Below are 21,388 nucleotides of genomic sequence, written 5' to 3'. Positions count from 1 at the left end.
TTCTTCTCACAGCCTTTCCCAGGACAATGCCTGGGGAAGTTGTGCATTGCTCTGTGTGGCCGGAGAGCTGCTGCCATGAGTAGATTTGGATGATCATGTCTCTGTCTCTGCTGGTAAATGCCCCTGTGGATGCAGCCCTGGATACAATTTCAGACAAAACATGCTTCCATGCTTATGCCTGGTCCTTCACACTAGCACACATGCTCCAGAAAACCTCAAAATACTGGCTGAAGAGCCTTTCTGACCCTCTGGAGACCTCCAGTTGCTGGTTAGGCTTGTACAGCCAACAGCCAGCTTGAGTAACTATAGAGGCTGTAGCCTAAGAGCACAGGTGAGCAAAGCAAGTGGCAGCCTGGCAGAGTGGACTGTGCCTCCTGTGTGTCCTGATGACTCCCTGCTTGTTTTGGTTTTTTATTTTAAGACATAATTTCCTTCCCTAATCAATGCTGTGCTCTTTTACTGTCAAACTTCTAGATGTCAGCAGGCTGATAACATTTTAATCATTATGGATATCTTCATCTGATGTTTCCTCTACTTATACAATAAATTACATGTAAATGTCTTTTAACATGAAAGGTGGAAGTATGGGAGAGAAATGGGAGCCCACCTGCCTTAATTATATTTATAAATATGATTATTCAGGGAACAGCTACACTATATCATGAAAGCTCTTCTGCTCCTTACTTATTTGTTAAAAATTTTCCTGACATCAGGCTGATATACACACACATACAAATAAAAGTACTTGCAAAGGGTATTGTAGATGTCATATTTTGACTCTTATTGGTTTGGGTTAAAACCAAAACAGAAAGAGAGAAAGTCAGAGACAGGGACAAGACAAGGAAAGGGAAAAGGAAAGACCTCCCCAGTAAGCAACAAGGAACTGGAGTGGCAAGGGTCTCTCATACAAGTGTATTTCTCTGGAGGTCCTCTCTAGAACAGCAGGTGGCTGGCTCACAATACTTTTCTGATAGTATTTATGTAGTTTCTGCAGGAACCTGCTCAAAGTCCCTGCCGGTTTTTCCTCATTATGATGCCATTAGTGCTGACTGGAGAAAGCTTTGATCAGATGCAGAAATTGCACTCTCATTTGATGCTAAGTTCTGTGCATATATATTACTGATATGCTTACCACATATTTAGGTGACAATTATCTGCTATGTCATCCATCAAGTCTTGATTTTCCTCTTGGGCAAGCTAAAAATGAAAAACAAAAAACAAAGAAAAAAAACAACCCAAAATCACCACCAACAAAACAACAAAACAAAACAAACAACAAAAGAAGAGGGAATAGAAAAATTAAGGTCTATGATAAAATCCTCATCCTAGCAACAGTCACTCTCCACAATAATAATAATACACTTACCTTTTGCAAATGTAAGTAGAGAAAAATAACAGCAGAAGAATAACTGTATGGTGGTAATACCAAAAGAGAAAAAAAAAGAAGAAATACCAACACATCAACTTAATTGAAAGCTAATGCAGTTTCCAATGTAAAGGAGATTGAAGGGGTGAGAGTGAAGGCCTCCAAGTACCCAAGTGAAACCCCTTAGTATTGCAAAGCTTAGAGAGTTTAAAGCACAGTGTAACACAGGAAATGGAAAGAATATTCCAATTACAGGATTAGATCCCTTCTTTCAATCATAAGAGTAAATCAGTGGAAATACAGGAAATCCTGGATTTTGGAACCACCAGAGAATTCACAGTCACACAGAGAATCCAGTTCTCTGAATTTTTTTAAATGGAGAATGGTTTGTTGGCTTTTTTTTGGTGGTGATTGAGAAAACACAGAAAACAAAGAAGAAAAACTGTTTATGTCATTGTAATTATCTTCCCTGAATATTATTTGCAAACATGAGCTCCAGGCAGAGTTGGCATTGACACCATTTCTGCTCTCAGGTCATTCTATAGCCTTGTTTCCATCGTTGCTTAAACAAAATAGCCTTTGGATACAGATTTCTTACTGTGACTCATGCCCATTTTATTTAAATTTTAATTCCACAGGCACATTTCAGGGAAATTCAGAACTATGAAGAGAGTTCATCAATACAGGGCAGGATAGGAAAGAAAGTAAGAGATTGAAGAGACAAGATGCCACGATTTTTCTAGAAGGATGTAAATTCCATGCACATGTATCTAAAGTGTTCCTTTAAATACTGTTTTTGATTTTACTTAGCTAAACCTGTTACTGTGCTTAAGAATTTTTAGCTTGTTACAAGCTAGATGGTTAAGTATATAAGACAGTAAAACTGTGTAAGCCAGGAATTAAAATAAAAAAGAAAAAAAAAAAAACCCAAAAATGGAAAGTACTCAATTTCACAGTATGCAACAGAAAATGTTAATTCACTGTAGCTTTTGATGAAAAAAAAAAGGATTTTTTTGTTTGTTTGTTAAGTTGTTTAATTTGCTTTGGGGGATAATATTTCTCCTGGAGGAGCCAGCAGCTAGCTGCTGGATTTGTCATTTGATTCATTGTTCTTTAGCTCATTGTAGAAAAATTCCATATGCAGTACAGTTCCCTCTTTCTGTACATTAGAAATTGAAGTAAATTAATTATTTCTCATTAGAAACTCCTTTTGTTTTGTTACAACAGGATCTAGTTGCACAGCTGCAGTCAAACTATGGTTAACAGGCCCTATATTAGAAGGAATGTGTGATATATGCTTCAGATCTATCATAAAACAACTGTTTTTAAGTGAAAAATAAAGATAAAACATGATAAAAAATGACAGCTAAACTACAAAAATATTAACTGCCTTGCTTTTCTTAAAGAAACTTTAAATTTAATTCGCATTCAGCTGCTGAGCCAAATCATGTTTTAAAAATACGTTATGATGCAGTAGGTGGAAAACATTTTATATCAAAACCTTAATACATCAAGCTGCAAGGCTGGTTTCAGATGAATTACACCTGAAATATTTTAGTCAGCTGCTAGGATTTAAAAGCAACATTTTAATATAGTGATATATGACCCACTCTAACTACTGCCTTCCACAGTGCATTAAAAAGCTGAATAGAAACATTAAATAGCTTTTTTATTTTATTTTCTCTTTTTTTTTTAAGCATACTCCCTAGAGCTTTTACTATTCTGTCTTTAAATCCACCGAAGTTGTAAAGCACACTAAGTTTGTCGTTATCATAAAAGCCATGTTGTTACCATAAAAGCTTGGCTATTTTAGACAAAGTTATAAATTCTTCTCTCTGCAGCTACATAATAAATACCCTCCCTTACCACTGAATGAGAGTTTGTGTGTCAAGATCAAGTGATAAAAGCCCATACAGTTAGATCTTGTTAAATAGCAGATGAACTAAAATCATGCTCTTGTGCTCCACCTTACAGTTTTTCAGAGCTGTTTGCAGGAAACCTTCAAAGGCTCTTTTGAAGGAACTGAGATATGAACAGAGGGCGAGTGGACAGAGGTAGAGCACAGGCATTTTCACTCAGCATAAGCATTCTTGAGGATGGGGAGGTACTGAAGGGACTGGAGGAGCAGTGACAAGGACTCCACAGATAAGGAGAATTCCACCATGTGCATAGGAAAATTACAAAAACAGAAAAGTTTAGGAGGACGGATATGAAGAAAATGATAAATGGTAAAAAGGGGTTCCTGTAGCAGCCCTTTGCAATTAGCAGGACTGAGGGCTTCCCAGTGGTGAAAAGGTAACTATTGAACCTGGGGCTGAGATTAATAAAGTGGTAATGAGATGGAAAGTGGATGTGAGATGGAAAGGTTTGAAAAACAGAGAATTTTGATGAGATGAGGAAGAGATACAGTATGGGTTAATAAAAGACCAGGAAGGCATAGTAAGTCAGAGCATCTAAGAAGTTAAAAGAACAAGGAAGTGGTGAAGATCAGTTCTCTAATGAACGCTAGGGATTTTAAATACACTCTTTGGCTTTGGAAAGAAGATAATTGTAAACTGTAATTTATCTCTTGCTGATGTTGTTTCATTTGTCTGCACTTAATACATAGACATCTATTGATACTTGAGACATGCTGGATATCTCAGATCATGCCTCCAGTGGTAGCACAAAAGAACAGATGCACTCAAGCTTTTTTTTGAGCGTCAGCTACAGATCATATGGAATGCTACTGGATACCTCACAAAGTGAACATGCATGGTGGTTAAACCAGGCTGACATGCTTACTTTTGGGAAGCATGACCCCATGACACCAGGAGAAAATATGCACATGTTTTCAGATGCTTAGAAACCTCAATTACGTCTTATTGTATCTTAACATTTAGCTAAAACTAGGCATATGTTACAAAAGTAACATAAAACCTAATCCTGTATCATGCTGCAAGGAGACACTTTGCAACTGTCATTACTGTCTAGAGACAAGGAAGGCATTAAATTAATATATTGCTTTTGGTCCTTGTTTACAGGGATAGCTTGATATAACCAGGGTAAAGTTCAGCTTATTAGAAAAGTTAGCACTATGGTTTATAATTTGTGCTACATTTTTTTCTTTCTTCTTATGTTAGGAGAAGGCTTCTTGACCATGAAAAATGTTTTAACTCCCAGAATGAAGGGTCTGGCCCTCATTCAAAACTTCCATTTGTTTCATCAAACCACTTAAACACTTGGTTAGCTTTCAGCAAGTGTCTGAATCCTCAGCTGCCAATAAAAGATATAACCCTAAAAGTAAGTGAATAATTCACTAAAATGAAGCAAAGAAGGTCTTTCTAATTCCCACTAAAAGGGAAGCAAAATTCCCAAATTAATTTTAAATTTAATCCTCTTTAGAGGAATATTTGCATACCTTCAGGAACAGAAGCATAAAGGCACTTTAATATGATTAATTCTACTTCATTGCCTCAGATGTCTTGCTTGAGAAAAATGCACGACATATGGCTCAAAATGTAATTCTCTTACCAACACTTTATTGATAATCATTGTCAATAGTTACATGTTCACAATCACACGGTTATACACACAGAGCTGTTATGTTTTCTTCATCTTTGCTAATGCACAAATAATAGATTTGGGTTTTTGATGCAGAGGATGTTAGCCCATCCATCCCAAAGTATGTGAAGGAGGACCACAGACCATGTAGCAGAATATCATCAAAACTAAACTTAAGCATTAAAACACTTCCAGTGCTAAATTAGCAGTTTCAGAAAATTCTTCCTAACCCACAGACCAAATGTTTGTTCCTGCAAAGCAAAGTGAGTGTGTTCTCTCTGTATAAAACCTGTCTTCTAAGTTTTCTGGTGTGCCCTAGTGGCTCTAGTGTGTGTATCACATACATATTGCTGTACAGGCTAGAGAGTGAACATAGAGAAAATTTTGAAGGTGTGCAGCAGAAAGGCATAACACAGACCATGGAAAAACATATCAAACTAGTATTATTTGCATGCTTATAGGTAGTTTTCTCCAGAATTAGGTATCTTTAGGGCCCTACATGTTTTTGAACCTCGAACCTGTGTTTTGCTATCTAGTGACTTAGGGTCCTCCAAAAAAGGGTGGAAGAGCAAACTGGCAATTAAAAATAATGGATTACCAAGGTCCTACTTCTATTATTTTAACACCATAAATACAGCTAAAGGAATCTGAGCTGCTATCTCATTCATATGTTTGGTTTTTTTTTAATGTCACAGAGACAAGTCTCAGTCTATAACATATTAAACACTTAAAAAAGACAATTGAAAAAGAGAGGCCTTCTCTGGGAGCAAAGAGTCTCATCTCAGACACAGATTTTCTTTAGGAACAGCCTCTCCCATTCAGCCATGTATGAAATAAGGACATTCTTAAAATTTAGAATCAGGACTTCATTTTAAAACTTATATGTCATACTTTAAATTAAATGATTGTTTCTACATTTATAGATAGATATACATGTATGTATGATATAGATAAGATACACTGAGCACTATATCTCCAATTATTTTATTTATATACAAGTATGGTTTTTCCAATAAAATCTCCTAAGGTCAAAATTCTCAGTTCAGATCATTTTTATAAGTAATTGTGAATATTTTAAGCTTGCTTGTGAATGTTTCAGCCAAGCTTGTAGCTTCCTTTAAAGATGTGGAGATTGCAGCTTTAATGGGTGAGCAAGTGCAAGCAGAAGTCTGCCATGGTTTTTAATGCCCATGTTCCCATATGCTTCAGAAAGCAGAACATATTCTTGAACTACATGGTAATGCAGAAAAAAGAGTGTGTCTGAGTGTCTCAAAAAGTATTTCACAGATTAAACATTCCTGAGAAGCCTAAATGTTGCAAAAACTGAAAAAAATATAAATATAACAAGGGGTATAAATATTGGATGGATACTGGAAAAAGAATCAGTTCATTCTTTGGAAAGTAAGTTCTTAATGGAAATTAAAGGAAATTAAGGACAGAGTACACCTAATTGTATTTTTTATACTCTGCAGCTTGTTTTGCCTTTTTGTTATTCTAGCTTGAAAATTAAGAGAACCTTCCTCCGCACAAACTTATACTTTAAGAAGTTAGAGATTCATAAAAGAACTAGACACTTTAGGCTATATTTATAGTCAAACAGAAATTAAGATTCTAAAATAGACCATTAAGACTAAGCACAATATTTTTGCAGGTGCATACTTCTCTGCACTGACTATATAGTAAGCCTAAAATAGTTACTTCTAATTTAAATATTTAGCTATTTTTATTTTTAGTTCAGTCTTCTGATCTAGGAAATCAGAAGGAAATTTAGAAAGAAAAAATAATGGAATTGGACAAGGATAATGGGGAGGGAAAATCTTTGTGGAGACAGAGAAGTGAAGTAGAAAGCCCTGATATAGAGGGGAAAGAGGTTGCTACAAGGACATGACAAAAGAAATATTAGTTTCGTATTTTGTTTGCCTTTTTTTGTGTGTGTTACTCTGTCATCTCTCTCATCCTGACAATTTTTCTGGTGTTTATATGGAAAGGTGACAAGAAGGTGAAACATTTCATAGTGTTCTGTAAGTCTCAAAGCTCAAAATGTTCGTATCTGTCAGAAAGTGTCAAACTCATCAACTTCACCATTTGAGGGAAAAGATCCGATGCTTTCACAAAAACCTCAACTGCACATGGATTTTTATTCTTTTCTTTTTTAGATATTTTTAAAACTCAGCTGTACTGTAGCTGTGTGGATTTCTCCTCCCATGGGAAAATGCAAACCCATTAATGGGATTGTCTTTGCTTAAGGATCAGGGTGTACTTGGTGGATAATGCAGAAGAATGGGGGGACCCAGTGTGTGCCTCCCCCTAAACCTTGGGGGAGAAATTATCTGAGGTGCAAGTTGTATGTTGCAGGAAGTAAAGGAGCAGGAAGACATTGAACTGACAAAGACTAAATTTTGAGACGAGCAAGGAGAGTGCAACAATGACCTGAGCCAGGATGGTGTCGGTGCCCAGTGATTGATTGTGCTGCTTCTTCTGTCTTAAGTATCCATCCTGGTAAGATGAAGCCCAAGTCATAGATCTGGAGGGGCAGAGGAAGCCCATGAAATGGGAGAATATTACCTTTTTGTGACAGGACATAGTCGTTATGAAAATGTATAAGTCTGTATGTTGGATACTAAAATGGTCTAAGGATGCAGTTTAAGTTACATGAATTAGTAAGAAGGGATTTCAGTAATGAGAAATAAATACAGTGGAATGCTTTGAAATATATAAATCATGTGGAATCTGAATATGAAATGAAGGTGTAGAATAAGGGCTGGAGATTGTATTGGGGCTGGCTGAGATGGAGCTCATTTTGCTATTATAGCTCTCACAGTGCTGTGCTTTGCACTGGCACCTGGAAAGGTGTTGATAGCACCCCAGTTCTTTGGGTGCTGCTGAGCAGGCCTGGCGCAGCATCAGGGATGGCTCTCAACATTTCCCCCCCATCAAGGAGTGGGCAAGATCCTGGGAGGGGACACAATCAGGCCAGCTGAACCAAATTAATTAATGGGATTTCCCATCCCATATGATGTCAGCTCAGATATAAAAGCTAAGGAAATGAGAAGGAGAGGGTAGGACTTTTTTATTTACAATGTTTGCTTTCCTGAGTGACCACTACATGTGCTGAAACCCTGCTTCCAGGAGAGTGGCTGAACATCTCTTGCTGAAGGGAAATGGAGAGCAAACATATTTTTTCCTTCTCTTTGTTTGTGTATGAACAAACTTGCACTTTTACTTTAGTAAGCTGCGTTATATCAATCTACAAGTGGTTTTCCACCTTATTTTCTCTCCCCTGTCCATCTGGGAAGGAAAGTGATAGAGCAGCTTGGTGGGTATCTGGTGTCCAGACAAAGTTAACACAACAAACTTAAATATACCTAAATTTTGATGATCTGTAAATCAGTAGTAGTAATGTCTATTCAAGAGATGTGAGTGAATTTTGACAAAGAAGGAAAGCCTACTGTATTTTGCAATCAGAAAAGTTTTAAGTTCAGAAACTAAAAAAAAAAAAGCTTTACATGACGTAAGTATAGAAAAGTTATCTTAAAAAATTCACATGTTTCAGCTGCAGAGACTCTTTGAAGCTCTATCTCTTTCTGTTATTTCACATAAATTATATAAAAACCTGGTATTATAAGAGACCAATTAAACTAATTCTGTGGAATTGTCTGTGAAATTTTCTGCCCCAAAATAACTAAAATTCTACTTTAGACAATATGTAGGAACTGTCTGTATCAATGACTCGAAAAGGGGAAATTATATTCTCAATCTGTCTTTTAGAAAAAAGGGACTTAATTCTGGCAAACACAAAAGAGACTCAAAAAATCAGTTTCAAGCTCTTCTCTCCTTTTTCTCCTTTTTCCTTCAGTGGGCACTTATTTAGCTTCAGTGAAAGTATCATTGAAATAATGAGTGAAATTATCACTGACTGAAATAATCTTTCTGAAGACTGCAATGACCATATTTTATCAAAATCACAGAATCATTATCCAGCCCTCATTATCTGCCAACATTTTTGCCTGTGCTAGTTCAGTTCTTTTGTCAGGACTTGAGTCATTCTCTCTTCTAAGAGTTTATTCCTGTACACTCACCTTGGAATTGCAAAGAGGCCTAATCCTGGTTTAGACTGATGTGAAGAAGAGGTCAGAAAATGCTTCACCAGTGGCCTTCCCCATCACTCCCCAGTTCAATTTTTTTGCAAGTGCATTTAACTCAGGCCCTCATTCTTGGTCTTTGATTTAGCTAAGCTGCAGACATACTTTGGCTTGTTTCACAGTTTAAAAGGTTTCTCCATAAATCCTCTCCATTGGCCACAGAGATTATAGGAAGCAGACATGGTTCCACAATCCATGCCTTATCCACTGGATTTTTTAAAAGAACTAGACACTTTAGGCTGTTTTCCTCATTTCTAGAAAATACATATTTTCCTCAGTTCTAGAAAACTCATCAAAATTTAGACCATTTGCTTGGTAAGCTGTTAGGTATAATAAATTATATTATTAATTGTTCACAAAGTTTCTTTGTATGTCATCATCTTTAAACACAAAGGAAATTATTTTAAACAGTAGGCCCTGTTTGGTTACAAAATGCTGTATATGTTACCATAGGTAAACCATAAAAGTAAAGAAATTTGCAGCTATAACTGAGTGAATAGATAAAAATTAGAAAGCAAAATTCAATTCAGTAGCCTAGTATGGCACTAATAAACTCAGATATCCTGTGGTAATCTGATTTGATCTTTAACTACAATTCCTGAAAGAGTTGTCTCCTATGGGTTTAGTGCAATGTGTGCTACTCCCAGGTGGATGCTCAGATTATTGAGGACAACTCAAATACCCCTTTATGCTTACAATTAAGCTATTGTATCTAGTTCAAGATTTCTGACTCCCTATTATAGCCCATCCTATAATTCTGTTTATTTTTTCACAAAGTATCTGGTGCCATATGAGATATCTTTGATTTCCTTTATCCTGTCAGTTGTAAATAGGACACAAGTTTGTTATTGACCCTTTTGCATCTGCTTTGGATTAAGAAAGGCATCTCAAATGGTTCAAAATGCTTCTGTCTGAGCAGCTCCTTAGCCATGCCTATTGGAAGTTTCAATTCTAAATTAGGATGCAGTCTACTGCATTTAAATAGCTAAACTAAAGTGAGTGCAACCTGGACGTGAACATGACCCCTAATGTAACATGAAATTTATCTTACCTTCTTGTCCACCCAGAATTTCAGGAATGAGATTTGTTGTTGTGTAAGCCTCTCCTAATCTTTCTTTCACTCATCTTCCCTTCCTTCCAAAACATGTGATACCAGTGGGAACAGAAAGCTAGTTCAGTTAAAAAAAAAACTTTTACCCTCTCATGCCTATATTTCTTTCTATGTAACTAGAAGAATATGTTTGCTTTAATATAGTTCCTTGATCAAGTCAGAGAAGAACTTTGGGCTTCACTAAATCTCAATAATTCTTCAGAGACAAATTTTCATATATAAACTTGAGGTTTGACAAAGGAAGCTAGTAAGTGTTTTATAGCAACAAGAAAACTTCAGCTGTAAATAGGAAGAAAGAATGGAGAGTTTATGCTAAAATATGGAATAATTCCTATATGCAAGCAGGAACAGCATGCCATTAGAACAGAAAGGCAGAACACTTGACTCTGGCTTTATTTTGAAAAGATGCTATACAGAAAAAAAGGGATAAGCTGTTACCTGCTAATGGATAGAAATACACATGAAAATTCAGAAGTTTGATAATCTTCAGAATGATAGTCCAAAATGGTAAGATATCCTTCTGTTGAATTAAGCTGAGATGATAAGAAGCTTATATGATTAGTTATCTAACAAAATATCCAACAGAAATTAAAGACCTATCAAGAAAGCACAAAATTGATGACTTAACAATGTTTGTCTCATGAAAAAGAGTGTAAAACATGAAGCATTTATAGATCAAGTCATCTACCACTGGATGTCTGAGGTGTCCACGTTACAACCTATGATATTTTACTATAAAATGAATCCTAATCCTGAGGGTAGCATTTCAAAATATTGCTAGGAGGAAAGCATTATTTTCATACTTGCTGAAGAGAGGTTCTTAGCACATCTACACTTTATAAACTTTGTAAACAGGAAAATGGTGAAAACTGGATCCAAGATGTCAGATATTTCAACATGGAAACTCTTTGAGAAGGTACCATGCTTATACATTTTTTTCTTGAAAATAACATCATAAAACTGAAAAGAAAGGCCATAAACAAATCAAAGCAAAACATCATAGTGTTGCATTTTTTATAATAACACTTAGGAAGAACTGTAGAAGAAAATAATTTATTTCAAGCTTTAAAAGAACAATAATTGGATTTCCCAACTAACCCAGAAAAAAATTGATTTTTTTTTAAGAATTGTAACCCAAAAGACCAAAAGCTGCTCTAAAAGCAGACTTTTTCATTCAGAATAAAAAATATGAAGTATTTCAAGTACAGTTTGTTTGTTTGTTTTTTCATCACTGTGCTTTATGGTTTTGATTTGGTTATAAAAATTTCACAGTGTACCTCATTAACATGCGAAATTGGTATCTGTGAACACAAGACATTTAATATAAATTTTTAAAACCTGTCTACCATTCTACTTCATATTTTTCTCATTTATTAAAAATTTCTATGAACATCTTAAAATTTGTATGTAATTTTTACTGGATGTGTTAGGGGTTTTTTTGACCAAAAAATAAATAAACTGCCTCTAAAAGCCTCAGATTTCCTCATATTCAAAAAGTGTCTTAAGTTCTTTACCAAATTCCTTGAGAGACCAATTTCTGTAATGAGTTCTCTCTAGCATAATAAATAAATAAGCAAATAAATAAAACAATATTTTCACATTATAAGAGTGTACCTAATACATGCCAACTGAAAATTAGTTGACTTGTTCAAGCTGGTCTTGGTGCCTTCTCCATATAATGTGGAGAGAAAGTCGCATGTACAGAGTGTGAGTCATTTAATCCTAGAATTGATTTCTACTACCCAAATTGTGTTGCCTTTCAAAGATGTCACCACTGATCAAAAACCTTATTTGCACAATTAGTATAGACTAGACATCTTCTTTTAGATGGTTAAAATGAAAGCAATCTCCCACTGCACTAAAGTGGTCTGAATTAATCTTAGCTAACTAAGATACTGTAACAAGCAGGATAAATTTGAATCATGCTATCTAAATCAATTAGCTTGCTCTTAAATGTTAATGCATTGATCCCCTTAGAAGGAAGTGTCAAAGTTCTTGATAGGTACAATGGGCATACAGGTACCCTTGAAGTGGCACAACTCTACATTTTAAGATCTAGTTTTTTCATTTAATCTTTAAGAGCATCTATTACTGCACTGAGTATTTATCCAGCTGAAAACACACCAAAGGTGCTGCATGGAACTCTGACCTCAACCTATTGTACCAATGTTTCTTACAAGTCCTGGGGATCTCATAGGTCCACCAAGATGAGCTAAATTTGTTTGAGATCGATCCTGCATGTCTAAGAGGCACAATTTAGGCATATGAATAAGTTGTGCTGGATCTCTTCCTGCATCACAGCCTCTCTGGATAGTATAAAAATGTATAGCTTCCTGACACAAAATTATTTCAAAATTAAGAAGAATCTGAAGTCTTGGATGATAGTATTATTTTCTCACTAGTTTTCTTGTAATTTATCTCAAAATTCTTACCTCAATTCTTCCCCCAAGAATGCTTATATAGTCTTAGGTTATACTGAGGTAGAAGCATAGTTTTTAAATCCATAACAGACCAAGAGACTAGCTTATAAAGCCATTTACCTTCATAAGGCTAACATAAACTGTGGAATTTCACTAGTTTGTTTCTGTATCAGACTTCTATGTCAGATTGACCTAAGACACTGTTTATGGACTAGGCTTATGACTTGCTTGCAACTACCTCACTGGAATATACAGAGAAGAAGATAGATCTTCTTGGAAGATCATAGTGATATGATGAGAGGCGATAGACATAAGTTAGAATATGGGAAATAGCAATTAGCTGTTAGGAAACTAGTTTGAGGTGGTCAAACAATAGAAAAGGTTTCCCAGAGAGATTGTGAAATCTTCACATTGGAAGTTTTCAAGACTCATCTGGACACAACCAAGGGCAACCTGACATGATTATATCTGTTTTGAGCATGTGTTGAATTAGGTCACCTGAGGGGGCCCCTTTCTTTGTGAATTATGATACCGAAGTTCTGTGACTGTGCTGTGTGTTCCGCTGAAGAGTAGTCAGCTCTCATTACCTTTCTTTATTTAAAATTTATGCTTTGGTGTCTATGTGCTTTCTCAACCTTCTTGTCTTCTAATCATGGTAAATAATCTTATAGTGTTAGCATTTAGCAAGCACAGAGAAGAAATCACTCAAGTATTTTTTATCGCTTCCTGATTTTTTCATATCCTTCTAAAGCATGGAAAATGTATTGCCATAACGTTCAGCCTTAATGAGATTGTGATCTGTCCAGTAACTTCACTATATTTGTAATTACAGCAAAGAATTTATACTTTGTGTTGCTGTCCAGCTTTGCATAAAAGATAGATAATGAAAACTTTTCATTTTTATACATAAATATTCGTTATTTTTTCATGTAATAATACTTAATCACTAATACAATTGAAAAGAGAAATGTTGCTTTTATTAGAGGCAACATTTAAGTAAAAGGAGATTTTAGTCTAAATACTACTTGAAAAAAGTTAGAATTTTCAATCTTTAATGTGCTCTTGGCAATTCTTATTTGTTATTTCCTCAAGTTTTGAAAGAAAATATCCTGCTATCTAATAGATTCTGGCAGCCTAGTCTTTAAGAAAAATCTTAATTAATATGCTTATCATAAGCACTAAATTATTTCATGGGAGATGGAGCTAATCAATACAGCGATGGCACCACAGCATAGATATATAGAACTGTTGGCTCTACAAAGAGATAGGCAGGGATTCCAAACCATCTAGAGCCATGTCCTTACTTAACGCAGATAATATCTTTAATCAGAAGATGGGAAGGTTTGCTTTTATTAGTTGCTTGTGGCTTCCTTAATTAATTTTCTATCTGTGAACGAAGCTTTGAGTGCTAATGATGTGTGTGGTTGGTATAAGACACAGTAAAACATTAGCTATACTTCATGCTTTCATGCCGAGCTGCTGTTCATTTTCTGATCTTGTTTGGGATTACTGTGACACACTCCTGCTGAAAAATGTCCTCATCTATGATCCTGACATTCAGATTTTCAGTCAGTCTCTTGTTCCATCCCATATGGGAGCTTTCTACAGACAAGATGTTCTTTCATACTAACAACAAAACCCTCTCCACCACCTTCTCTACCTGTCATTCCTAACAACCTTTATTTGCTCACTACCTCCCTCCATTTCCACCAAGTCTTAATTCATCCAACAACATTTCAGTTGTGAAGCAACATGTGGCATTCTGGTTCCTCCCACTTGTTTCCAAGGCTGGCACGTTTTCATACGTATGCTTTACAAAGGCATTATTCTGCTCTGTTTCTGAGATCTCTTTTATTCGTGTTGCCATGGGTCTTTGGTATTCCATGTGTGTCCACCATTTCCACATTTGACTGTGGCTTGTAATCTCTATTCCCTTTTCTTCCTAGTTTAGCAATCACCACCAAGATGGCAAGATTGCTGGATCTTACCTTTGGCCACTTTCATCTTTCTTCAAGCTCTTGGGTGTTTTTTTCTTCATCACTCACTTCACTGAACTAGTAAAACAGTTTGAAGAAAATAAATGGCTTATTTTTTTCTTTTTTATAGCTCTTCAGTCCTTTTGTCATTTCATGCTTAAATCAATCCCTTTAGAGAACTGCTAGCACTTCTTAAATAACTTCATTGTTAAGGCATCTATGCAGTGAAGAAACTGGTTTTTCTCAGAGACGAGCTTATTTTTTATTGTATTTGCATTTGAATAGAGGTGGAATTTGTTAAAAAAAAACATATACTGTGAGGTCTGTGTTACTTTTCTTAGGATTTCAACTAAATATTGAGATAGAAAGGCAACAGAGAAATGAGAGTCTAAAATGTTGCTGACAGCACAGTGTGTCAGTTAGAAAATGGAAATGGTAACTTGATAGAGAGACACGCAGTCCTGTAACCTCAGCCATGATTAATAAATTGTGTGGAGAGATTCTTCAACTTGTCCTGGATTTTTTTTTTGTTTTCCAATCATAAATCCATTTCAGTAATAAGAAGAAGATATTTTATCCTTTCTTTTCTATTATGCAAGAGAAAAATGATTAGAAGAAGACTTAACTAGATCATCAAATGATATAAGGAACCTGTATGTCAGTAGTGTAATGGTGATCATTGCTCTCTGTTGGACCTTCTGAACCATCTAGTAGATTGTACAGGGGAGAACAAAATTAGATCAGTAATATCTTTGACAACATATTTTGTCTTTTCAAAAAAAGCCAGTTTTAGTCCGAATATAAACAATATCTATGAACTCATTGATATAAGTTTTGATAGTGCAGTATTAGGGAAATTATAGTCAAAGGTAAGTTACCACAAATACTTATTTCATCTCTGTTTAATTTAAAAATTGTTATCGTAGAGACAGTGGCAGATATAACTGTGGCAGAAAATCATATGTGAGCATTACACTGAGCAGGATTGAATGCCAACAGAAAACATATTTAATTTCCTCAGATGTCTTTGATGCTTGCATTGCTGATGCACAGATTCTTACACTCTCCTTCAAAGATTGTTAAGTAACTCCACTGAAATAAAGGTAACAAAACAAAACAAAAAAAAGAAAAAAAAATAACAAAAGAGGAAAGAAGTTTGAATTTAGGTGGTTTCTAATGGTCTACATAGAAGTATAGAAATTCTTTGAGGGTGCTTTTACAACAGGATATTCCACTATTTATAATTTAAAAAGAGGTAATAATTAACACCTTACACAGTTTCACAGAATTACCAGTTGGGTAATTCTATCCGTTAAGACATTAAAGTATTCAAATTAGAGCTGTTTATAGGGCAGATAGGAGAGAAAAAAAAATGGGGAGAGAAAAGTAGGTGGAAATAGGCTGAAAGGAAGGCCAAACAGTCTGGACAAAATAATCAAAATAATTTGATGCTTCTTTCAATGTGTACCTTAAGTAAGGAGAGCGGTATCATAATCTGACATAACAAAGTCAGCTTGAGAGAAAACAACCAAGGACTCAGAAATGCTGGCAGCAAGCATGTATGAAGTCAGGATACTAGAGTCACACAACAAGTTCTAGGACCGTGTCTGTCCTTGGATTTCTGCCAAAATCAGCTTTGCTTAGCACCATGATTAGGGCCGTGGTCAACATACACCTGTTCTTGGGAGAAGTATCAGCCAAAATAAGTGCCCTTGCCTTGGAAGTTCCCCATGAGGATAGATGTGTGGGAGCACAACTGTTCTGGCACAGCTGGATGTCACAATGCCACAACAGATGAGGCATTTGCTGTGTGCTGTGGGGGAAGGTGTTAAAACCACTGAGAACCTTGAACTGTCTGTGGTACTTTGGTGTCACAGCTGTCTTCATGGCAGCAGGAGACGGTCTGTGCACCACTGCTGCTAAAGGAACATTATTAAAAAGCTCTGTCTGCAGCTTGAGCACTAATGTTCATGTCAAAAGCTGTACTAATCTGTAACAAAGACAATTCCAAAAGTGAAGCTTATTGAATTGCACAAAAGTGAAATATAAATAATTAAATGCAGAACTCCATCAGAACTCCAAAGCTTTAGAGAAAATGAGATGGAAAACTTTGTTTTTCATGAGAAAATAAAGCAGAATATAGGAAATAGTTTTACTTGCTTAAGCAGACGGTTTCAAATAAATATTGGGAATAAATAGCTGCTTGCAGGCAGTATCCTATTGTCTTACTTAAATATTTTATGAATATATGTTTTCTCATTAACAAATACATAAAGTAAAATAAATTCTGATTTTTTAATAATTAAATAGGTGCAAAATTAGCTCTCAGACCTGTTGGTACTGGAATGAAAGTGGCTGTTAAAGAATTATTTCCAAAGAACAGAACATTTTATAATTTAAAAAATAACTGTATTAATCCACTAAAAGCCAAATATACATGTATATATTAACAAAATAACATATATATTTTAAAAAATAGTCCTTGAATTAAAAAAGATAAAGTTATAATTTTAGTTTTCTTAGTCAAAACAGACTAAACTGGATAAAGTAGTTTTACTGATTTCATCAATGCAGAGAAAGCTTAGAATATCCCCAAAAATATCTTCTAAGACCTCAGAAAGCTAAAGATAAGCTCTTCTTCTACTGATGAAAACAACCAACCAACAACAACAAACCCTCCCACAAAACCAAACCAAACCAAAAAACAAACACCACCCCCCAAGCAAATAAAAACCTGTCAACCATCCAATCAAACAACCAAAAAACAACCCAAAAAACAACCAAACCAAAGAAAACAAAATAAAATCATCAAAGTCTTGCTTTTAACACATTCTCTTGATTTTCAAAAGAATAAAGGTAACTGAGAAAATTATAAAATTGAGAGCACTTTTAAATGAGTCTTGCTGAACGTGTTTCAGGCAACCTACAAAGCCATCCTGAAAAGACATAAATATTTTATCATACTTAATGAAGAAAAATATGGCAATTTGTGTCCAGCATAATCATGGCAATAAAGTTGGATGTAATTATTAGTGACTTATCTTGGACTCCTCCTATTTCTGCATCTGTTAAGAACCAAGGTTGAATGTGAACTATGTGTATAGGCTCTGAGCACTAAAATGAACAATGTTGGATGTACAAAGACCTTTTTGTTCTTAACCTGTACATTTATATGTTGTTAATTACAAAATCAAAACCTGTTTTAAATTGCCATAATTGCAGTAAGTTAAATCTTCTTCCTTTCTTTAATTTTACTGCCTTTTTGCACTCTATAGATTCGGGCTGATTTCTGTTTGCTTGCTTAGGAAGCTTGTGCATATATGTGTGTATGTGCACAGCATACCTCTAGGCCTCCTGTGTTAATCCTAAGAGCACTAATTATACAAAATTCTTATCTGGCTAACACACACTGAGAACATTTGTCTTTTGGATTAGCAGTGCTTTAATACTGATAAACAGAAACTCTTCCAAGAATCACTGACTTCCATATTTTAATAACATTTCACTCTATTGTTTCCCAGTTATGCTAGAAGGATCCTTTCTGAAGCAGAAAAAGAGTTCAGGAAACAGGCTGACATTGACAGAGTTTTAAGACTGTGCTGAAGATGATTTGAAATTTGCTTGGGGTTTCATGGTGTTTTGTTGTTTTGTTTTTACTATATCAATATGTTAGTATCAATGATTAGAGGACAGCAAATTGTTTAGACCTAGATTCACTGACAAGATTTTTGAACCTCTTTATGAATGTGGATTTTCATGAGTGGTATTTTACCATATTTCTCAGTAAGGGAGAACCTTGAGAGCTCACAAAGACAAACACTCCAAGTATCACCACATTATTCATTTTTTTCACCTCTTGCTTATTTAAAGGTTTATTCTGTACATGACATTAGGCTTACAATCTATTTCTGTCATTACAAGTGTTCTCATTAACAAACCTTTGTAAATCCCATATCAACTTCTTGATTCTGACTTTGCAGCATAAATAATGGAGGGAAAGAAGGTCTGTGAGAGCTGTGAGAGTATTTTATCTTGGAATATACTACCTGCATTCCAAATTCATATTCAAGTACCTTGTCCAGTCTGAAAAGGGGTCCAAAACAGGAGTTTGCTGTTCTGACTTTAATTACTGGCAGTTGAAAAGTCTTTGTCAAACTAGATATTGCAGAAGGTTAAGCATCTTAAAAAAAAAAAAAAAAGAAGAAAAAGAAATGGATGCTGGCAAATGTTCTACAGAGAAGCAGATTGGGAAGAATGTATTGTGGTATAAAAATATCCATCAAAACAAAACCTGAAACATGAAGGTTGATGTCCTTGATTATAAATTTCCATTCAGTTTTCTCTTAAAATAAATTAAGAGAAAAGAGCCCAGCATATCTATGACGTGTTTAAGTAATGTTTTCTATGCTGTGCCTGCATGTTGTTAGAGAAATAACCTTTTTTTCTCTTCCTTTTTTCTTTTTTTTTTTTTTTTAATATCAATATCTGGAGACTGAACCAAGGTCTTTTGTGCTCTTAATAAATTCATCACTAAATATTTTCTATACTTCAAGGAGAAAATACTTCTTTGATTTGTGGTGGTATTTGTTGTTTTGTTCCTTTACTATTTTTATTCAACTTTATTATACTGTATTATACGTGAGTCCATTTAATCTCAGCATTTGTATCTGGTTAAGCATAAGAATTCAAGTGGAACATAGTAATTCTCTTTCAGTGGTGGAGAAGTTTAATTAAAGCTAACTGAATCTATTTATATCAGAATCCGGTTTAGTCTTTAAAATGTAGTTTATATTATTTTTATTCATTTAGAAACACAAATTGGTTCATTACGGCAGCTGCACAATCATACTTTAGAGATACATAATGACTTTGAGATATTCTTATTTCAGAAGATACTGCAATTTCAGAGACCATCTCCAGGTTTTTAAAATATTCACGTATTTTTTAAGGTAACTTTTCTTTTGTTTACAATATCTTAAAAACACATCATGTTTTTCTGCTTTAACTTACTAGTATTTGCTTTTCTTTTTTCTCAAAAAACTGTAAAAATTGTGCCAGGAATGATCATAAATCATAAAAATTATTTCAGTAAGTAGGATAAGTATAAAATGCTCAATATGTAATAAATTATAATTTCCAACAATGAGTGAGTTTGTATTTTTATCCAGGTGTAGCTCTACTACAGTTTGAGGTTTTTTTAAAAATTATTACTTACTTTACTTTTTTTTTTACTTTATATATTTTTTTATCCTAATAAAATCTAAGACAATATGCTACAAGCCAAAAGAATATTTTGGGCTTATCTCTAAAACAACTTATGATGAGTGAAACTATAATCCATACATCACTAACATCTTCATTATTCTCTTCCTGATTTAAAATTGGTCTCAATCTGATCATGGGAGGATCCCAGTTCAAATTTCTTGTTAAAATACAGGGGAATGTTTAAGAATAACTGTAGCACAAACACCAGAAAATCTAATCTCAGGATAAACATTTTTCTGACTTTTCTAATTCAGGTAATACAAAAATATCAGTGGAGGAATTGTTATTAATTTTTATTTATATATTTGGAGTTGGAAGTATTTTTCTTCATTGGGAATTTTCCCTGAGTACAATAAAATGTACTCTTTAAAGTATCATACTAAAATACATTAGCCTAAAACTTTTCTTATAAAAGGAGCAAAACTGCAGATGTAGGTGTAGAAAGTTTGAAGATTATTGTCAAGGCAAGACAAAGCCTGCAGGTAGAAGCATTCTGTATATCCTGTATTCAAGCAGAAAAAAAAAGACCTGGAAAAATTAAACACATTTTTAGTCACAGAAGATTTTCATCAAAGGTGGAAAGGAAACATTTTGAAGATTTCAAATTTTATTGTTTGCCATGAAATGTTCAGTACATTTCTGAATGCATGTTGGCAGGAAGAACATGAGGAGAGCTTTACTCTGGTTTCTGGTATTGTTTTTGTCACTACACTCCTTCTGCTATCCTGTAAGCTGTCATGAGAATCAATACATGCCATTTTCTTACTTTTGTTTGGTTGTGGATCTATAAAAGGCCAAGACTACCTTAGGTAGCCCTGACTAAGGAAGCAATTTCTCTTTCTAGCTTCCAGATCTGCATTTAAAAGTGAGAAATCAGAATGACCTTAGTTTAACATAGTGGCATTTAGTACTCTGCCACCGGACAATAGCCATTCCTGATGCTTCAAAGACCACTCCTCTACTGGCAATAATAAGGAGGATGGAGCAGGACAAGAAGATGGGAGGAGACACAGCTAGGACAGCTGACCCCAAAAACCAAAGGGTTATTTCAGACTATGTGGTGTTATGATCAGCAATGACTTCTGTAAAGGTGGGGGGAACAAGGAGGAAGGGAGAGGATGTTTGGAATAATGGTGTTTGTCTTCCCAAATAACCATTCCACATGATGGAGCCCTGCTTTCCTGGGGATGTCTGGACACTTGCCTATCCATGGGAAGTGGTGAATGATTTCCTTGTTTTGCCTCGCCTGTGTACACAGCTTTTGTCATTAACATTATTTTCTCAGACATTTTTATACTTTTACTCTCCCCATTCTCTTCTTCATCCCATCAGGAGGGTAAGCCAGAGGCAGGGGCTTAGTGGGGCTTAGTTACAAGTGAGGCTTAAACCACAACATATTATGAGTAAAACGGACTAAGCAAGAGGTAGAGCACAATTTAGCACTGACTACTGATCCACAAGTAAAACAGAATGGATTTTGAAGAACAATTATTCTCTGGGGGAAAAACAAACAACCAAAAAATCCCCAAAGAACAGAAGATTAGCCTTCTGCTTTATCCAAAGCT

At 35.0% G+C, this 21,388-nt stretch overlaps 1 long non-coding RNA gene across 1 annotated transcript in view; it reads right to left on the bottom strand.

Annotated features, from left to right (window-relative positions):
* The window catches only part of LOC136571191 (uncharacterized), a 37,830-nt gene extending 36,629 nt beyond the window's left edge, over positions 1-1,201 (bottom strand). The window contains exon 1 of the long non-coding RNA XR_010785686.1: positions 1,133-1,201. This is a non-coding gene — a long non-coding RNA (uncharacterized lncRNA). The remainder of the gene's footprint in view (positions 1-1,132) is intronic.
* Positions 1,202-21,388: the final 20,187 nt, after the last annotated feature.

Source organism: Molothrus aeneus, chromosome 2 (genome assembly GCF_037042795.1).
Source record: "Molothrus aeneus isolate 106 chromosome 2, BPBGC_Maene_1.0, whole genome shotgun sequence".
Classification (NCBI taxonomy): Eukaryota; Metazoa; Chordata; class Aves; order Passeriformes; family Icteridae; genus Molothrus; species Molothrus aeneus.
The sequence above is the reverse complement of the archived record's forward strand: the minus strand, read 5'-3'. Positions and strand labels throughout refer to the sequence as shown.